Below are 22,887 nucleotides of genomic sequence, written 5' to 3'. Positions count from 1 at the left end.
TTTGCCATAGCTCCGCTGCTATGACTGATAAATCTCAATTTTTTTCTAAGGGATAAAGCTTATCATTAAGGAAATAATTAAAATGATCTCTAATTGGATCATTAATCTATAGTGGATTGAATCATCAATATGCATAAACTAAAAGCATAGAAAAAAGCCATTAAATTGGCCTCAAGCATAGCTTAAGCTTGGGTTAAGGAAAAGCTTTATGAAAAGCTTGATTTGGATTGAGAACGGGTCATGAGTATGACCATTTCTTGAGTGAGAGAGAATTTACATAAAAATCATTAGAATTTAAACATAAATGAAAATTAACTTCAATAGCATTTATTAACTTATGTAACTCTTCACTACTATTCAAACTTCAATAGTATTTAAAAAAAACCATACCAATTAAACTTCTCAAGCTTGAGAGGGGTTGAGAAGAGAGAAACATTGAGAAATTATAGAAAGATCAATATTCACTAATTACCTTACAACTTGCTTGATTCTTTGTTCACGGTAGAGGCCCCCAACCAATCAATTGGTTAAGTATGTTGATGGAGCCACTAATGGGGATTGAAGAAAGAGGGAAGCTCCAAAAACTAGTGAATTATTAAATGAATTCACAGTTCTTGGCTTAGGTGGAGTAGAGTAACGATGCATAAACACTATCTATTTTTCAACAAGGGGGAGGCTTCTATTTATAGGAAAAATTGAGCTCCTAACCAAACAAACTGATTCTAGAATTTTCCAAATCAGTTTGGTCAATTTTTGACCATTTTTAGGTCAGTTAAGCTAACTTTTTGGAACTAGACTTGAATGAGGAGAGAGGAGAGATGAAATATCTCAATTTTTTATGAGTTTAAAACTCATTCAAGCATGTGAAATATGCACCTCCTTTAAAGAACTCCCCTTCCTTACATATGTGTCATAATGGAATCATTTTAATATTGCTCATAGTTTTTTTACTAATAAACCTTGTACATTTTCAACTCTTCATCTTATGTGAAATATGCACCTCCTTTAAAGAATTCCCCTTCCTTACATATGTGTCATAATGGAATCATTTTAATATTGCTCATAGTTTTTTACTAATAAACCTTGTACATTTTCAACTCTTCATCTTATGTGAAATATGCACCTCCTTTAAAGAATTCCCCTTCCTTACATATGTGTCATAATGGAATTATTTTAATATTGCTCATAGTTTTTTACTAATAAACCTTGTACATTTTCAACTCTTCATCTTAAGTGAGCATTTACTCATTTTTGGATACCCAAAATATCTCATATTTTTAATATTGCTCATAGTTTTTTACTAATAAACCTTGTATATTTTCAACTCTTCACCTTATGTGAGCATTTACTCATTTTTGGGTATCTTCTTTTTACAAATTGGATTTATCTCCTCCCTACACATGGATTGATGCTATTGGCCCATAGGAACCTTAATTGGACCATAGTCTAAAGATTTCTGAAAATCTAGACCCTTAGACTAAGGTTCTTTATACCTATTTCCAATTAATTCCAATTGCACATTGGAAAATTCTTTTTGAATTTCTGTTTGAGGGGAACTCATCTGAATTATAAGAGATATTTTTCTATCCAAAAATATTCAAAATCTGAATATTCTCTCTCTAGAATAAGTTTTCTCTCTCTAGGCTAAAATAGTTAGCAACAAGGTCTTTATATTTCTGAAGAGGGTTGATTACAGGGGAAGATAGCAACAAGGTCTTTATATTTCTGAAGAGGGTTGATTACAGGGGAAGATACTAGACATCAAAAAGGGGTTGGGGGAGGAATCTTACATATACATCTACATCTACATGCATACATCCACATCCACATCTATACATCTACATCTACATGCCTACATCTACATCTCCATTCACATCCACATCTATACATCTACATCTACATGCATCCATCCACATCTCTATTTACATCCTCATCTATACATCTACTTCTACATGCATACATCCACATCTCTATGCATACATCCACCTCCACATTCACACTCACATCCATACATCTACATCTACATGCAAACATCCACATCTCCATGCATAATAAAATTCTTTTAATTAATCTAGGATGATAGTTCCTAGAATATGGTAGGAAGTCCTCTTTTTATGCTTTGAATGAATTTATTTTATGCGTAATTTCTATAAAAATTTTGCCATAGCTCCGCTACTATGACTGATAAATCTCAATTTTTTTCTAAGGGATAAAGCTTATCATTAAGGAAATAATTAGAATGGTCTCTAATTGGGTCATCAATCCATAAGGGATTGAATCATCAATGTGCATAAACTAAAAGTATAGAAAAAAGCCATTAAATTGGCCTCAAGTATAGCTTAATCTTGGATTAAGGAAAAGCTTTATGAAAAGCTTCATTTGGATTGAGATTGGGTCATGAGTATGACCATTTCTTGAGTGAGAGAGAGAAATTACATAAAAACCATTAGAATTTAAACATAAAATGGAAATTAACTTCAATAGCATTTATTAAATTATGTAACTCTTCACTACTATTCACCAATTAACTTCAATAGCATTTAAAAAAAAACCATACCAATTAAACTTCTCAAGTTTGAGAGGGGTTGAGAAGAGAGAATCATTGAGAAATTATAGAAAGATCAAAATTCAATATACTTACCTTATAATTTGCTTGATTCTTTATTCACGGTAGAGGCCCCCAACCAATCAATTGGTTTAGTATGTTGATGGAGCCACCAATGGGGATTGAAGAAAGAGAGAAGTATCAAAAACTAGTGAATTATTAAAGAATTCACAGCTCTTGGCTTAGGTAGAGTAGAGTAACAATGCATAAGACACTCTATATTTTGGCTTAGGTGGAGTAGAGTAACAAAGCATAAGACACTATATATTTTGGCTTAGGTGGAGTAGAGTAACAAGGCATAAGACACTATGTATTTTGGCTTAGGTGGAGTAGAGTAACAAGGCATAAGACACTATGTATTTTGGCTTAGGTGGAGTAGAGTAACAAGGCATAGGACACTATGTATTTCGGCTTAGGTGGAGTAGAGTAACAAAGCATAAGACACTATATATTTCGGCTTAGGTGGAGTAGAGTAACAAGGCATAAGACACTATATATTTTGGCTTAGGTGGAGTAGAGTAACAAGGCATAAGACACTATGTATTTTGGCTTAGGTGGAGTAGAGTAACAAGGCATAAGACACTATATATTTTGCAACAAGGGGAGGCTTCTATTTATAGGAAAATTTGAGCTCCTAACCAAACAAACCGATTCTAGAATTTTCCAAGTCAGTTTGGTCACTTTTTGACCATTTTTAGGTCAGTTAAGCTAACTTTTTGGAACTAGACTTGAATGAGGAGAGAGGAGAGATGAAATATCTCAATTTTTATTAGTTTAAAACTCATTCAAGCATGTGAAATATGCACCTCCTTTAAAGAACTCTCCTTCCTTACATATGTGTCATAGTTTTTTTTATTAATAAACCTTGTACATTTTCAACTCTTCATCTTATGTGAAATGTGCACCTCCTTTAAAGAACTCCCCTTCCTTACATATGTGTTTTTTAAACTAATAAACCTTGTACATTTTCAACTCTTCATCTTATGTGAGCATTTACTCCTTTTTGGATACCCAAAATATCTCATATTTTTAATATTGCTCATAGTTTTTTTACTAATAAACCTTGTACATTTTCAACTCTTCATCTTATGTGAAATATGCACCTCCTTTAAAGAACTCCCCTTCCTTACATATGTGTCATAATGGAATCATTTTAATATTGCTCATAGTTTTTTACTAATAAACCTTGTACATTTTCAACTCTTCATCTTATGTGAGTATTTAAGGGACTCCCCTTCCTTACATATGTGTCATAATAAAATCATTATTCCCAAAATATCTCATATTTATAATATTGCTCATAATTTTTTATTAATAAACCTTGTACATTTTCAACTCTTCATCTTATGTGAAATATGCACCTCCTTTAAAGAACTCTCCTTCCTTACATATGTGTCATAATGGAATCATTTTAATATTGCTCATAGTTTTTTACTAATAAACCTTGTACATTTTCAACTCTTCATCTTATGTGAGCATTTAAGGGACTCCCCTTCCTTACATATGTGTCATAATAAAATCATTATTCCCAAAATATGTCATATTTTTAATATTGCTCATAGTTTTTTACTAATAAACCTTGTACATTTTCAATTCTTCACCTCATGTGAGCATTTACTCATTTTTGGGTATTTTCTTTTTACAATTTGGATTTATCTCCTCCCTACACATGGATTGATGCTATTGGCCCATAGAAACCTTAATTGGACCATAGTCTAAAGATTTCTGAAAATCTAGACCCTTAGGCTAAGGTTCTTTATACCTATTTCCAATTAATTCCAATTGCACATTGGAAAATTCTTTTTAAATTTCTGTTTCAGGGGAATTCATCTGAATTATAAGAGATATTTTTCTATCCAAAAATATTCAAAATCTGAATATTCTCTCTCTAGAATATTTTCTCTCTCTAGGTTAAAACAGCCACAAACAAGATCTCTTATATTTTAGAAAAGGAATTGATTACAGGGGAATATACTAGACATCAAAAAGGGGTTGGGGAGGAATCTTACATGAAGTACCTTGTAGATGTACTTCATGCTCCAAACATTACAAAGAATCTTGTTTTTTTTAACCCGATTGAGCAGGGTTTGCAGGTCTGGTTTAACCCTAATGGTTGTTATGTACAAGACTGTAAGAAAGCATTATGGGCCCAAGGCCATGGACAACTAGTAAGTAGGTGTGAACTCTTGGGTGGAGTATAAATACCAATGTAAATGGGATTATGGCTCATTCATGATAATGTTATCTATTCCAAGAATCAATGGTGAGCTTCTCCCGTGAGATGCTAAGTGGTGACTCCTTCATGAGCCACTCCCTTGGTGAGGGACTAACCCACCCCTGTTACTTTCTTTCATTGGTATCAGAGCATGGCTTTTGATCCATGATTTTTAATTTTCTTTTCTTCTTCTCATTTCGTGAGATTTCTGCTTCATTTGATTCATGGGGGAAGGGGATATGGCTAAGGTAGAGTTTGTGGTTCAAATCTGAGCACATGGACCTATTTTTTTTAGAATGAGTGGACCAAATTGGGGAAAATTTCTAATCTTGATTAGCAGTTGTTAATCAAAAACGTTTTTTGTTTGGGAGCTTTCTTGCAAACCCTAGCCATGGAATCTCAACATGAGCAAAGGGCATTGAGTCTCTCATGTATCTAGCAATGTTTTATGAAGTATTTCACCTATTTTCCATGAGCAATGGGGCTCCCAATGTGGCTGAAAATCACTACCAAAGCTGCCCACGTTTTTCACCAAAGTGACCCTAATCTTCATCTCCTTCAACAAATTCAAGCATTAAGGCTTCCCGGGTGACATTGGTGAGTTGCTCCATCACTTCCTTACAATTTTGAAGCATTCTTTCAAGCTATGGAGGGAATTAGGGTTTTATTACACATAAAACCGCCATTTTCAGAAATTGGACTTTAATCATGGCCATTCATGCTGCTCTTTATGCATTATGAATGCTTGAATGCTACACATAGCCATTCAATGCTATGCCTTGCATATTGGCATAAGTGAGCATAGCTTTGGGCACATTTGGGGGATTGAATAAAATGTTTTGGGTTGGAAGTCTGCTTTTTGGTGACCGTTTTCCATTGCCGGTTGCACGTTTTTGGTCATAACTCTCTCATACGAACTCCGTTTTTAGAGTTCTAGTACTCAAAACGACCGGCTCGTCGTCCTCTTCGAGACGAGCTATAGGTCTTGAGGTGCAGCATTCAGCAAGTGCTTTCTGTTTTCACTTTTGTACTGGATTTTCTAGTCCCGAGCGGGAACTCGTGCCCAGAACGCGATCCGAGATCACCGCTTTGTGACACTTGGATGTTGTTGGATGTGTTGTTGGATGTTGTTGATGATGGGATTGTAATGGAGCTATGAAAGGGCATGGTCATGATGCCATTATGATTTGTAAAATGATAAAAGCATGAGTCATGCTTACACATGTAAGTGATCTTACCCTCATCCCATTTGTGAATTCCAATCACATACACTCACCATTGCATTCACTTTCATTTCCTAGTGAATCTAGCAATGTGTGAGGGTACCTTGGCATGGGTTGGAGAGGCCAAGGGGAGCATGTCATGAATCTACCATGCCGTGATTGCCTTGGAAAAGCGGTATGGTGGAGGATTAGGTACATTGGTGGTGAAGACATGGCCTCAACCTTCACCTTGGAGGAAAACTTGGTGAAGGGGTGAGAAGTGCTTGGCCGGGAGATCGGCAAGCATCAACGCGCTTCATCGACATCAAAGCCATACTTGAGCCAAAGCAAAGCAAAGCAAAGCAACAAACCTCTACATCGACTCAAGTTGCATCATGACAAAGGGGTGATGCCATATGGATTTGCATGCAAAAATGCTTTGTGGTTGATGCCTTGCAATGGTCAAAATGCTTTGTGGATTGATACCTTGCAATGGTCAAGTGGTTAATGATGATACAAATGCATGGGTAGATTGAGATTTGCAAGCAAAAGCGGGGAAGTTATGGCAAAATTTTTGTAAAAATTTGCCTAGTTGCAGTCAGGGCAGAACCCTAAATTTTAGGGTTTACAAAGATTATTCCAAATCTGTCCTTGATGATTCTTAATCTACACATCAAGACCTTTCTAACAAGCCGAAGATCTCTGAAATCGGAGAAGTTTGGAGCGGTCAAAGTCAAAGTTTGACTTTCAGCCGGGACAGTTGACTGGTCAAAGGCAGTTGACTTTTTCAAATCTGTTTTTGGGGATCCTTATTAGTCTCATCGAGAGCTTTCCAACGATATAAAGATCATCAAAATCTGATATCGTTTGGATAGTGAACTAAAAGTTGGGCCTCTATCGCAAACCCTAAAACAGAGAGTACTTGCACACCAGATTTTTCTTGCCCCAGGCATTCAGCTCCAAGATCTTATCATTACGGATCTATCGAGCTAAAGAGAAGCAAAATCGGACTTGTCTCCAAAGAGTTTTGGCATATTTGGTGATTTGGTCACATTTTGGAGCAAAACAGTGAGCTAGTTTGCAAGTGGGACCAAATTTCATGCATGGAAATGACTAGAGGGGGACAAAACAAAGGAGTTCGGAGTGAGCAAGATGCTAAGCAACCCGAACCATTAATGGCTAGTGGATCTTCTACAAGAGTTGGGGAGGATTCGACTTCAAATGCCACTAGTGATTCACAGCCATTGGAGACTTCTCAACCCATGGTGGGGACTACTCCGATCACGATGGACATGATGCTTAAAGCCATGGAGAGTATGTTCCAACGGGTTGAAGGTAACCTAGCTAGTCGGCAACAACAGTTTGGTGAGCAACTCATGGAACGCTTTGACAAGCGCCAACACTATCTTGGTGATATGATGCAGACGGGATTTAGAGACTTGGGTAATGCTATCAGTGGGTTGGCTTCTTCCAAGTCTAATCAAGAAGTGGATGACAATGTAATGGATAGTGCACACCATGAGTTCCGACATGAAAGATTGCCGCCTATGCATGAGGTAAACCATGGGAGACAGATGATGTCACACTCGTCTCAAGTGGATAAAGGAAAAAGGCCTATGGGTGATGCTTATCATGAGAAGTCAAATGCCAATGTTCCAAAAGCTACGTCCTTTATGCAGGATGCCAGAAGAAGTTATGAGCACAGAGGGCTAAAGGATGCATGTGATTGGGATTGGGAAGATGAGCAAATGCAAAGACACTTGGGTGAAGGAAGAGGATTTGATGATCCTAGAACACGGCAAAGAGGGCCAAGAATGCAGAATGACATGGATAAGACCGTGAAGGACAAAATCACATTCACAAAGTTCAAGGGAGAGTCAAACTCTATCGAAGACTTTGAAGAATGGGCAAACAAAATGGACCTCTACTTCGAGATCAGCCCGAGAAGTGAAATGTCAAAGGTTTACTTTGCTTCATTGCATTTGGAAGGCTTTGCTCATACTTGGTGGAGAAGGAAGCAATCACATGGTTATGTTATTTCTACTTGGGAAGCATTCAAGAATGACATGGCAGAGGAGTTTACTTCTCGAATGCAAAGGGATAACCACATTGTAGAATGGGACAAGATTGAACAAGTCACAACGGTGAAGGCCTATTCTCAAAAGTTTCTAAAACTTCTATTATACTTGGATGATTTTGATGAGCATTATCTAGTCGTCAAGTATATAAGGGGTTTGAAGACTCCTATTGGTGGTGATGTCAAAGCTCAAGAGCCCGCAACTTTGAAGAAAGCAATGATGCTTGCAGAAATTCATGAGGAAAAATATATGTCAAAGTGGGCTAACAAAGGCAACACCAAGGGAGAAGTGGTTACAAGAACGGATTTGAGTTCTCATGCAAATGCAAATGCAAGGCCTAACCTTCCAAGGTTTCCTACCGTGTATGGTAGAGGGTCTAATAGACTTCCATTTAAACCACCATTTATGTCCAACAAAGCTACATACAATGAGTCCAAGCCAGCAAATGGGGGTTCAAAAAGCAAGGTTATCAAGGAGGACCGTTTGCATGAAATGAGGCTCAAAGGTCTATGTTTCAAATGTGGAGAAAAATGGAACAAGGATCACTTCAAAGTATGCAAATCCAAGGATATGTCCATAAGCTACATTATCACTGAGGACAATGCTAATCATGAGGAGGAGGAATTCCTTGAATGCAATGATGCCTTAGGATGGGGAGATCCTCATGAGGGTGGAGGTTATTATGATGATGGTTTTGATGAAGAAAATCCCGAGTTTCCTTTTGATCCGGGTGGGAAACTAAAGTTTGCTCATGACAAAATGGATGATGGGATGCCTCTATGCGTGTGGGACGAAGACAATAGTGCACATACTACCTTGTGTACAATCTCTCATGATGCTTATGCGGGAAGTAAGGGTGCCAACACATTGAGATTGAAGATCAAGGTGAATGGGAGAACAGCATATGCACTCATTGATACTGGAAGCACGCATAGTTTTGTCAATAAAAGGTCTTTGAACACTCTCAAAATGCAACCAACTTCTTTACCAAACAAGCACATGGTGCAAGTGGCCAATGGTGATTCAATGAGTTGCAATATGAAGTGTCAAAGTACAGAATTGGAGTTGTCCAAGAACTACTCTTGCAAAGTTGATCTTTTGGTGATTGAGTTGGGACCAATTGACATAGTACTTGGATGTGATTGGATGTCCACTTTGAACTCTTTTACCATGAACTTACAGAAAAGTTTCATGAGTTTTGTGCATCATGGAAGGGTTATTACATTGAATGGAATGCAAGGATCCAAGCTCTTCATGATCAATGCTACTCAAATGAAGAAAGAGTTCAAGAAAGAGGGCTATGTTTATGTACTACAGCTTTGCAAAGAGGAAGATAATAGCAAAAAGGATTGCATCGAACATGTGGACATGGTTAAGCTACTCAAGGATTATGAAGATGTGTTTACCATGCCAAAATCAATGCCGCCAAAGAGGAGTGTTGATCATGCTATTGATTTGGAACCAAATGCCAAACCAATCAACAAGCCTCCCTATCGTTTGTCAAAGGTTGAAAAGGAAGAGGTGGCAAAGCAAGTAAAAGAACTCATTGACATGGGATGGGTTGAACCAAGTCAATCTCCTTTTGCTTCTCCGGTGCTACTTGTGAAGAAAAAGGATGGTACTTTTCGCATGTGCATTGATTACCGTGATTTGAATAAGATCACCATCAAAAATCGATTTCCAATACCAAGGGTGGATGATCTTTTGGATGAGTTGAAGGGTGCCACATGCTTTTCAAAAATTGATTTGCGTTCCGGATACCATCAAATAAGGATGAAAAGTGGTGATGAGTTCAAAACAGCATTTCGTACAGAAAGGGGTCTTTACCAATTCATGGTTATGCCGTTTGGATTATGCAATGCACCGGCAACTTTTCAAGCATTGATGAACAAAGTGCTTCAACCTTTCCTCTACAAGTTTGTATTGGTCTTTTTCGATGACATACTTATCTATAGCAAAGATGAGGAAGTGCATTTGAAGCACGTGAAAGAGGTTTTGGAGGTCTTGAGGCAAAACAAGTTGTATGTTAAGGAGACAAAATGTACCTTCATGGCACATGAGGTGGAATATTTGGGTCACATTGTGAGCAAGGATGGCATTTGTGTGGATCCAAAGAAAGTGGAATGTATTAGGAATTGGCCGGTTCCTTCAAACACTACTCAATTGAGGGGATTTTTGGGGTTATCTTCATTCTATAGGCGCTTTATTGCCCACTATGCAGAAATTGCAGCCCCAATGACGGATAAATTGAAGAAGGAAACCTTCTTTTGGGATGCCATTGCCAACAAAAGCTTTGAAGATATGAAGAAGATGCTCACATCAGCACCTATTTTGGTATGTCCAGACTTCACCAAACCTTTCACAATAAGGGCGGATGCAAGTGGAAGAGGGATTGGTGCGGTACTTTACCAAGACCATGGAGTCATTGCTTATGAAAGTAGAAAGCTGAATGACAAAGAAAGAGAACTCCATGTGTATGAGCAAGAGATGATTGCTATACTCCATGCTATCAAGAAATGGCACCATTACTTATATGGGAGTCATTTTTATGTGAGAAGTGATCATAGGGTGCTGAAGTATTTCCTCACACAACCCAATTTGTCTCCTAAGCAAAGAAGGTGGGTAGCAACACTACAAAACTATGATTTTGAAATCACATACACAAAGGGCAAAGAAAATGTGGTTGCCGATTCCTTGTCTCGTATGTGGGCCTGCTCATTGTATGCTATTTCTGAGGTGCATAAAGATTGGATCATGGAGATACAAGAAGAGTACTTGTTTGATGAAGAAACCTCACAAATAGTGCAGAAATTACAGCAAGATGTATGTGAAGAGTTACCCCATTATGAGCTGAAAAATGGTCTCCTCTACTACAAAGGAAAAGTCTACTTGGTTCCTACTTCATCATTTATCAAGAAGATCATGGAAGAGATGCATTGTACTCCTATGGCTGGTCATTTGGGTGTCTACAAAACCTTTGATGCAATAAGGAAAAGTTTCTTTTGGAAGGGGATGTGGAAGAGCATTCATGCTTATGTAAGTGGGTGCCGGTCATGTCAATTGAACAAGGATCCTACACATAAACCGGGAGGTTTGCTTCAGCCATTGCCCATTCCCGAAGGCAAATGGAGTCATATATCAATGGATTTCATTACTAACCTTCCGCGCACAAAGAAAGGGTGGGACAGCTTGTATGTTGTGGTGGATAGATTGACCAAAGTGGCCCATTTCATTCCTTCCAAGGTCACATATTCAGCCCAAAATGTTGCCAAGCAATTTGTTGATGGGGTTTTCAAGTTGCATGGTATGCCGTCACAAATTGTGAGTGATCGCGATGTCAAATTCATGAGCACTTTTTGGAGAACATTGTTTGAATATATGGGAACCAAGCTTACTCCAAGCACCGCCTATCATCCCGAAACCGATGGTCAAACAGAAAGAGTAAACAAATGGGTGGAAACATATCTACGCCACTATTGTCATGATACTCAAAGCACATGGGATGATTGGTTACCTTTGGCTGAGTTTGCTTACAACTCAACATATCATGTGAGCATTGGCATGTCACCCTTTGAGGCTTTATATGGTTACAAGGTCAATTTGCCTATGTTGGTGGGTACATATGAGACTTCTAACCATAATGCCAAGGAGGAAGCTGAAAGAATGCAAGCTTTGTTGCAACAATGCAAAAGTAATTTGAAGGTTGCACAAGAGAAAATGAGACAATATGCCAATGTTCATCGAAGACCATTGGAATTCAAACTGGGAGATTGGGTTCTTTTGAGAATACCAAAGTCAAGATATGCGTCTTTGAAGGGAAGCACAAACACCAAACTAGCTCATCGTTATTATGGTCCTTATCAAGTGATACGAAGAGTTGGGGAGGTTGCATATCAACTCTTACTTCCATCTACAACAAAGATTCATGATGTGTTTCATGTCTCTCACTTGAAAGGATATGTGGGTATGATCGATCAAATGGTTGATGAGTTACCTCCAATGAATGAAGAGGGAATGATTGAATACATTCCAGAAGCTATCTTGGGTACAAGGAAAAAGGTACTTCGCACTCGTACCTTGGTGGAGTATCTTGTTCAATGGAAGGGTTTACCTAAGGAAGAAGCTTCATGGCAACCTATTTCAGCATTGGAGGGATATGAAGCATTGATAGAGCAATATGGGTTGGTGTAAATTCAGCCAAATGGAACATTCTTCTCCGAATTTGGGGTATTCATTTGAGGTTTCGAGGACGAAACCATTGGGGAAGGGATGGTTTGTAAGAAAGCATTATGGGCCCAAGGCCATGGACAACTAGTAAGTAGGTGTGAACTCTTGGGTGGAGTATAAATACCAATGTAAATGGGATTATGGCTCATTCATGATAATGTTATCTATTCCAAGAATCAATGGTGAGCTTCTCCCGTGAGATGCTAAGTGGTGGCTCATGAAAGACTTTAAAGATAAGTGCAGGTCTAGTTTAACTTACAAGACTTTAAAGATAAGTTCAGGTTGGTTGTAGAAGGAAACAAAGTGGGAAAAATGTTTATATTGAATGTAAATATGCGTGAAGTGAGTGTTGCAATGTTTGCAAATGGTTTAGGAGTTGTTGCAGATACAAACATTTGGCATGAGAAAATTGGGCATGTAAATGTACAAAGAATGAAGTCTATGCAGACTAAAGAAATTGTGCGAGGGCTACCTAAGTTTAAAGTTGAAGGTATGCAAAAAATATGTGAAGCATGTCAATTCGGAAAGCAAACAAAGTATGTATTTCCACATGACATAAATGTGAGCAGGAATGTACTAGATGTTGTGCATTCAGATGTATGGGCCCCTATGAAGACTATGTCTATGGGTGGTTGCAGGTACTATGTCTATGGGTGGTTGCAGGTACTATGTAATGTTCATTCATTGATGACCACACGAGGAAAGTGTGGGTGTATTTTATGAAGGAGAAGAGTGAAGTGTTCACTCATTTTCAAAATTTCAGAGTGATGGGGCTGGAAAATAGACAGGAAAGTATGTGAAGTGCCTAAGGTCAGATGGAGGGGGAGAATACTTCGCCAATGAGTTCTCAAAATTCTTGCAAAAGAATGGTATTCAGAGACAATTTACATGTAGATACACTTCGCAACAAAACAGATTTGCTAAGTGGAAAAACAAGCACATTGCAGAGATAGCATGGGCATTGATGCGCAAAGAGGAATATGCTAGATACCTATTGGGCTGAGGCTATGTCTACAACAGTTTATATTATGAACATGACTCCTACTATAGCCATACATGATGTAACGCCAGAGGAGAAGTTTACTCGCAGAGGAAACCGGATTCGTCTCACTTCTTGAAAGTTTTTGGATGTATTGTATATGTGCATGTGCCTGATGAGTTGCATACCAAGCTGGATCCAAAGGTTAAAAAATGTGTGTTCATTAGGTATTCCCTTGAGAAAAAGGGATATAGATGCTATAATCTTGCTACACGTGAATTGAGGGTAAGTAGGAATGTTGTATGTAATGAGATGAGTAGTTGGTATGCTGTTGTTTGAAAAAGATGTTGTTGGGGCTGATGTAACTGGAAACGTGGTTGGACAAAATGCAAGTCAGCAATCACAGTCATTGCGTGGACCAGGAGAGTCCTCATCTAGCAGTTCTATTGATAGACCATGGAGTGGCAGGCTGTGTCATAATACCAGTCCTGAAAATGTTGTTGCTAAGGCAAAGAGAAAGTGGTTGAGCCCCTTGGTATGCCTAATATTTATGCAGGGCATTCTCTTATTGATGGAGACTCGAGAGTCTAGTGGCTCGGAGATAAGCCTTGAGGAGCTTGGGATTCCAACAAATGAAGACACCTAGTGTGAAGAAGGCTATGGAAGCCATGAATACAAAATTACAAAGAGCTGGAAGAGTCAAAAACCCTGTGCACAGCTGGACTTATGATGGTTATGTGGCACATCACCATGCTTATATGGAAAACACTATGCAGGTTGGAGAGCCCACATGTTTTGATGAGGCTATTGGGTGGAAATGTGTGTTGGGATAAAGCTATGGATGAGGAGATGCATGCATTGTATGGAAATGAGACTTGGGATTTGGTGCCATTGCCTAACGGCAAGAAATCTATTGGTTGCAAGTGGGTGTATAAGGTTAAACATAACAGTGATGGTAGCATAAGCGAGTACAAGGCTAGATTGGTAGGCAAAGGATATGCACAGACACATGGGATTGATTCTGAGGAGACATTTTCCCTGGTTGCAAATGAGGCAATTGTGAGAGTTGTGATTGTGGTGGCTATAGTTAAAGGATGGGTTTTACATCAGATGGATATAAAAAATGTGTTCTTGCATGGTGACTTGCAAGAAGAAGTGTATATGGATCAGCCACCTAGTTTTGAGGATACAGGTCACCCAGAGTATGTATGTAAGCTTCGTAAGGCTTTGTATGGGCTGAAGCAAGCTCCATGAGAATAGCATAACATGGGTGGACAAAACACATTGAGGTACATTACACTTCATCAGAGAGCGTCTTGGTAGGCGACATCGACTTGGCTTATGTCAGCACACAAGATTAGGTTGCTAACATCTTCATGAAGGCCTTGGGAGCTGAGAAGCTTCATAGATTTCGAGATATGCTTGGATTTCATGAACTAGAGTTGAGCTTGAGGGGGAGTGTTGAGATGTCAAGCTCAACATGAAGTGACACTCATGAGGTGCCTGCATGACCATTTGACGTTTACATCACTGGTGGGTTTGGTAGGCTGGCACTAACATATCTTTGCCAGAGATTCTACAACTAGACTTCACCAACTAGTGCACACCTATCCACTCCACTTAGCCTGTTCACATTATGGACCGCTCATATATACCCTATTATGTGTGTTAGTCACTTTATCTTCTTAGTAGACCTCTTTTGTTGTGTGAAGAAGAAGAAGAATTTTCAGCCTCTCACCTTGTGTGTTCTCTTCTAGGGTTTTTTGTGATTTGTGTGTTCTTGCAAGAGCTCAAGGTCTCCTCTCCCTTGTACCTTTTCAGTGGATCCATGAGATGTGTTCTCGTGACACTAGTATGGTTTTGTGCAGGTGACATGTCATGTCTTTATGGATTTGGGAAAGGTGACTCTATGATATGTGTTTTGTTGGTCTCGCAGGTTTAGGGGGTAGTCTCCTCCTCTCACACACGATGGTGTGTTGGCATGAGCTATAGAGGCAGATGCCCTCGACGCATCAATGTAACTATGCACTTAACCTCCACTACTCTAATCTACTCCAAGCCATAAAAATTGGTGGAGGAGGGATAATAATGGCCCTAGTCTTCTAATACTTATACATTATCTCATTGCTTGGGACTCTATGCATGTGGGATGTAGGTGGCCATGCCACAACCTTCCAACACCCTCCCTCAGTGGGCAGCGTAAGGATGTAGGATACCTAGAGGCTCTGTTGATATGTGGCTCATAGGCTTCTTGCATTGTCAGTGATGTCACGGTTGCTACCCTTACGATTTACCAAACAACCCTCTTTTTGGCCTATCATTACACCCAGCATGTTAGCAAGCTTGTCCATTTTCTCATACATGATTTGACCTTCATTCAACTCCATCGAGAGGAATTGTCAAGTTGACAAGCGTTGCTCTAAAAACATCCCAACATGCCCTCCCTAGCTCTAATACTATGATCAAAATTGGGGGCCACTTTCCGTGAGGTTACCCATCCCAATAGTGTTCATGCCACTGCGCGCTTAACCTCCACCACTCTAATCTATTAATATAAAAGTGTATTTGAATAGGATATGAGTGCATAAATATAAGAAAATGAGAGCTATAGTGGATGAAAGATGCAAGAAGGCATAGTTGGACCATAGTGTTGACACTAATGAAGAAAAACAACATATGAAATAGGGCTAATCACATATGTTTTTGCATTAAGAGAATTATTTTATTACATCAATTTATAGCTCTCATCCACATGCTACATGCACCCTTGTACCATCCATGTGTTCATAAATGCCCACATGACTTGTGCACCCTTTGGCGGCCCTAGATATCCATGGATCTATTTTTTAAGTATGGCCACCCAAGGTGTGAAGGCTAGGGACCAAGGTAAGGGTTATTTTGTATTCTCACCATTCATTCTCTTATGCAACTAATAGAGTGTTTGTAAGATTCCTCCCCAGCCTCTCAAAATGTCCAGCATCTTCCCCCTGTAATCAATTCCCTCTTTAGAAATATAAGAGATCTCGTCTCTGCCTGTTTTGATATAGAGAGAGAAAATATTCTAGAGAGAGAATATTCAGATTATGAATATTTTTGGATAGAAAAATAACTCATCTTATTAAAATAAGTTCCCCTGAAAACAAAAATTCAAAAAGAATTTTCCAATGTGCAATTGGAATTAATTGGAAATAGGTATAAAGGACCTTAGCCTAAGGGCCTAGATTTTCAGAAATTTTTGGATTATGGTCCAATTAAGGTTCCTTTGGGCCAATAAGATCAATCCATGTGTGGGGAGGTTATAAATCCAATTTTGTAAGATGATACCCAAAAATGAGTAAATGCTCACATAAGATGAAGAGTTGAAAATGTACAAGGTTTATTAATAAAAAACTATGAGCAATATTAAAAATATGAGATATTTTCGGTATCCAAAAATGAGTAAATGCTCACATAAGATGAAGAGTTGAAAATGTACAAGGTTTATTAGTAAAAAAACTATGAGCAATATTAAAAATATGAGATATTTTGGGTATAATGATTCCATTTTGACACATATGTAAGGAAGGGGAGTCCATTAAAGGAGGTGCATACTTCACATGCTTGAATGAGCTTTAAACTCAAAAATCATGTGATATTTTTATCTCTCCTCTCTCTTCACATATGTAAGGAAGGGGAGTCCATTAAAGGAGGTGCATACTTCACATGCTTGAATGAGCTTTAAACTCAAAAATCATGTGATATTTTTATCTCTCCTCTCTCTTGACCCAAACCAAATCAAAATGGAACCAAACCGAATAAAAAAGGAACCAAACTAGATCCAAATCTAGTCTAAATTCAACCAAACTGAATTTGGAAAATTCTAGAATTCAGTTAGCTTTGGTTAGAGCTTCACTCTCCTATCAATAGAACATGAGTCCTTTTAAAAAGATAGGAGAATTTTACTATACTAAAGTTATGCTGAAATAATGCTAATTTCTACTATTCTCTAAAATTCTCTCCAAATTGAAAAAATTGGAGCTTCCCTCTTTCTTCAATCCCCGTTGGTGACTCCATCAACATACTAAACCAATTGATTGGTTGGGGGCCTCTACCGTGAACAAAGAATCAAGCAATTTGTAAGGTAATTAGTGAATTTTGATCATTTTCTATAATTTCTCAATGTTTCTCTCTTCTCAACCCCTCTCAAGCTTGAGAAGCTTAATTGGAATGGTTTTTGAATGCTATTGAAGTTAATTGATGAATGGTAGTAAGAATTACATAAATTGATGAATTCTATTGAAGTTAATTGATAAAAGATAGTAAAAAATTACATAAATTTCTATTTATGCTTAATTCTAATGGTTTTTATGTAATTTCTCTCTCTCACTCAAAGAATGGTCATTCTCATGACCTATTCTCAATCCAAGTGAAGCTTTTCATAAAGCTTTTCCCTAATTTAAGATTAATCTATGCTTGAGGCCAAATTAATGACTTTTTTCTATGCTTTTAGTTTATGTATTTCATGAATATTGATGATTCAATCCATTATTGGGTTAATGATCCAATTAGGGATCATTCTAATCATTCTCTTAATGATAAGATTGAGATTTATCCTTCAAAATAAATTGAGATTTATCAATCATAGTAGCGGAGATATGGTAAAATTTTTATAAAAATTACACATAAAATAATTTCATTCAAAGCATGAAAAGAGGACTTCCTGCCATATTCTAAGAATTATCATCCTAGATTAATTGAAAGAATTTTATTGTAATCATGGAGAAATTGATTTTTATGTTATGCATAATTGATGATTATTTTATTATAAAAGTGTTACTTTTATCATATTTGGATTTCATGCATAGAGGTATGCATAAAAGATTATTATATTAATGTAAAAGTGTTACTTTTATCATATTTGGATTTCATGCATAGAGATATGCATAAAAGATTATTATTTTAATGTAAAAGTGTTACTTTTATCATATTTGGATTTCATGCATAGAGGTATGCATAAAAGATTATTATTTTAATGTAAAAGTGTTACTGTTATCATATTTGGATTTCATGCATAGAGGTATGCATAAAAGATTATTATTTTAATGTAAAAGTGTTACTGTTATCATATTTGGATTTCATGCATAGAGGTATGCATAAAAGATTATTATTTTAATGTAAAAGTGTTACTTTTATCATATTTGGATTTCATGCATAGAGGTATGCATAAAAGATTATTATTTTAATGTAAAAGTGTTACTTTTAGCATATTTGGATTTCATGCATAGAGGTATGCACAAAAGATTATTATTTTAATGTAAAAGTGTTACTTTTATCATAATTGGATTTCATGCATAGAGGTATGCATAAAAGATTATTATATTAATGTAAAAGTGTTACTTTTATCATATTTGGATTTCATGCATAGAGGTATGCATAAAATTTGATTATTTTAATAGAAAAGTGTTACTTTTATCATAATTGGATTTTATGCATAGAGGTATGCATAAAAGTTGATTATTTTATTATAAAAGTGTTACTTTTATCATATTTGAATTTCATGCATAGAGGTATGCATAAAAGTTGATTATTTTATTATAAAAGTGTTACGTTTATCATATTTGGATTTCATGCATAGAGGTATGCATAAAAGTTGATTATTTTATTATAAAAGTGTTACTTTTATCATAATTGGATTTCATGCAGAGGTATGCATAAAAGTTGATTATTTTATTGTAAAACTGTTACTTTTATTATATTGGATTTCATGCAAAGAGGTATGCATAAAAAATATTCTTTTTATACTGAAAGTGTGATTTTCTTCATAAATGAATTTTATGCATAACTTAGATGCATAAGAGAAATTCTTTTATTCTAAAAGTGTAATTCCTACCAAATTGAATTTATGCATAAGAAGATGCATAAAAGATTGATTTTTAATTCAAAGTGTCATTCTCATCTAAATTGAATTTATGTATAGGAAGATGCATAAAAGATTGATTTTTAATTCAAAGTGTCATTCTCATCTAAATTGAATTTATGTATAGGAAGATGCATAAAAGAATGGAATTTCAATTCAAAAGTGTTATTCTCATCCGAATTGAATTTATGCATAGGAAGATGCATAAAAGATGGATTTTTAATTCAAAAGTATCAATTCTCATCTAAATTGAGTTTATGCATAGGAAGATGCATAAAAGATTGAATTTTAATTCAAAAGTGTCATTTTCATTTAAAATGAATTTATGCATAGGAAGATGCATAAAAGATTGATTTTTATTTCGAAAGTGTTAGTCTCCTTAAATGGAATTTATGCATAAATAAATGTGTAGAGAAATCTTATATCAAATATAAGAATTCTCTTGTATTCTATAAATAGATATTTGAAGTGATAGGATGTGATAAGAGGTGTATGAGATGTGATAAGATGTGTATGGGACGCATATGAGATGTGATAGGATGTGTATGAGATGTGATAGGATGTGATACGAGGTGTATGAGATGTGATAAGATGCATATGAGATGAGTTAGGATGTGATAAGATGAGTCAAGATGTAATAAGATGTGTATGGGATGAGGTAAGAAGTGTATGTGATGGAATAAGATGTATATGGGTTGTAATAGGGTAAGAATGGATGTGATGTAAAAGAATAGATGTGAAGGCGTATGGGGTTATATGAATGGGAATGTGGAAATGGATGTATGGATGTGAATGTGGATGTAGATGTGGATGTATGAATGTGGATGTGGATGTATGGATGTGGATGTGGATGTATGTATGTATGTGGATGTGGATGTATGAATGAGGATGTGAAAATGGTTGTATGCATGTAGATGTGGATGTATGGATGTGAATGTGAATGTGGATGTGGATGTGGATGTATGGATGTAGATACGGATGTGGATGTATGTATGTGAATGTGGATGTATGAACGAGGATGTGAAAATGGATGTATGCATGTAGATGTGGATGTATGGATATGAATGTGGATGTGGATGTGGATGTATGGATGTGGAATGTGGATGTGTATGTATGAATGCAGATATGGATTGGATGTATGATGTGGATGTACGTACATGGATGTGTATGTAGAATAATGAATGTGAATGTGTATGTGAAATAATGTGTCGTCGACATGAGTGAATGGATGAGAATGAGTACACATATGAATGGAATGTGGAATAAGTAATGTGAACTGAGGAGGGATAATGTGGAAAGACGAGAGTTTGATATAGAAACTGTATTTTATGAACTGTTTGTAAATGACTGTTTTATGTCAAGAATGCTGGGAAAGCATTTTGACCGTCTTATGGATTAAGGTAGACCTAACTGATAAAGTTGCAACTGCTGACGGAGAGTCAATGGAGGACGTCTCGCGTAGCAAGGTCTGACCAGCCTCGGTTTGATTTAAATGGTGAGCTTCCGGTATGGTGGATGAGGGACCAAGGAAGCGGCCTATGAGTGAAGCGCTAGGTGACCTGCGAAGGATCCTAGAGGGTGTTCACCATATGGTGCTCGGGATCTGGGTCACCGAAGATACCCACACGTGCGTCGTGGAAGATACCCACACGTGTGTCGTGGAAGATATTGGAACAAGGATTAAGAGTTGTTTTCTGAAACCGGGCATGGATCTGGTTGATTGACCTTGCTGGTCCTCAACGGATGAGTCCATGGCTCTTTTATATGGATCTGTGGGTTGATCTTGCTGATCTTCCACGGAGATTCCATTCTATTATATGAATATATTGCCGGTTACTATGAGCTAGGAACTATGGAAAAGGCCCTTGAGTGAACAGGTGGTGAGCGTTCTGGTTGCCAATAATGCCATAAGTACACCGATGAATGAATGACTGGAAATAAGGATTCAACCAGAGACTTTGAGGATTGTCATCAGTGAAATAATGGTTTTATTAAAGGATTGTTTTAAAGCTAGTTGATGCTGAGAAAAAGGCAATTTCATATTGGGTGTGTAAGTGGTGTGACTAGTTTTATTTTTGCATGAACTTCCGGCTAGGGGGCCTTGGAACTCTTTTCCTTGGTACCCGGTACAAAACCTAACCAAATTCCAAATTGGATCCCATCACTACAGTGGTTGGGCGGTTGGCTAACCCATGGGATCGGATGGGGTTAGGCTGGACTGATGGATCCGTAAATCGAAACTTAATTTCTGTTATTATGATAGATAAAGTAAATCCCGGATAGTAATTGTTCTATGGATAGGAATCAACGGCTGTGCCTCTTGATGGGGAAAAAAGTGTTGATCCCAATGATCCAAGTGCAAGTTTCTTCCTTGATCCGACTGAGTATCTTTATAGGTGCAGTCGGATCAGCGTGATCAGTATGATCTTGACTACGTTAGAGTAAAAAGTTATCCTGGTGGAATCGCCCGTGCTTTCCGGGTAAGGGAAGTTTTTTTGGGTTCGGTTTTGGAAAAACCGATGGATTAGTCTCTTGTCCGGATATCCGTGGACAAGGCCACGAGTATGGGACCCTGCCTCGCGCAAGAAGTGCTACTTCCGCTGCTAGTACCCCGAATCCGTTGCGCGGTGGGAACAGGGATCTCACAATGTTCTTCTTCTCAACCGTCTTTCTCTCTTGTAAGTTGTGTGTTTTTCATGCTTGCCTACTTCAATTAGAGCTACTGTATTCTCATTGTGTATGTGTGAGTGCATGTGAGAGAGGGACCCACTCTCCTAGTACCAGTGTGCACAGCTATTGCTCCTTTTTCCCAATTCCGAATGGCACCCACTTTCTGCAACCACGGCCTTCCCAAGATGAGAGGGTAAGATCCTAATCCTATTAGCATAACATTACAGGTGATTTTATAATGCACATTAAAAATCTCCACATCTAAGTTAGTTACAATGCCCAAGAATTTCACTTTAGCAAGATTTTCCACTCTGATCCTAAACCCAGATTGAGAGGCAATCTTTAAATCAAGTTTTTCCATATAAGATTGGGTAATTACACAAATCTAAGCTCCCCATTCAATATAGGATTCTCCCAATCCTACTCCTTGAAGCCAAGCTTTCAAAAAATGGACATATATCAGGTAGTTCATCTACAAATATTACTCCCTTGGGTGGCTCTGAAACACCTTTTTTATTGGGATTCACTGCTTGTTTCCACTCCCTCTTTAGTTTTGGGCACATACCCATCATTTGTCCAAAAGTGATATTAGCGTTCCGTTATGCCAGATCACCAAGTTATATTCCTCTTGTTCCTTCCCCAAAGGCAAGTCTATCACCTTGAAGCATCTCCTTGGATTCCTTTCTTTCGTATTTGACTATTTTTCTACTTCTTGCTTCCCTTTCTTTGAACTAGGTTTAGCCTCTCATTTACAGAAGCTCTAGTCCTCTTTTCTACTACATGCATCACTTCTAGTTCTTCTTCCAAACCGATAAGGCACAGTGCTTTACCTTTCCCCTTCTCATCAATAGTAGTACCATTGCTGTTTTTGCTGGGTTGAGAAACATCTTTAATCTCTACCCAAAATCATTTGCTCTGTTGTTTAGTTTTTTGGGCAAGGGAAACATGTCTTCTCCCATACGGTGAGGTTTATCACAGTATGTAATGGCCCCATTCATTACAATTAAAGTATTGT

The sequence above is a fragment of the Cibotium barometz genome, chromosome 20 (assembly GCF_041138505.1).
Source record: "Cibotium barometz isolate CiBa-2024 chromosome 20, ASM4113850v1, whole genome shotgun sequence".
Classification (NCBI taxonomy): Eukaryota; Viridiplantae; Streptophyta; class Polypodiopsida; order Cyatheales; family Cibotiaceae; genus Cibotium; species Cibotium barometz.
Note: the sequence above shows the minus strand (reverse complement) of the source record.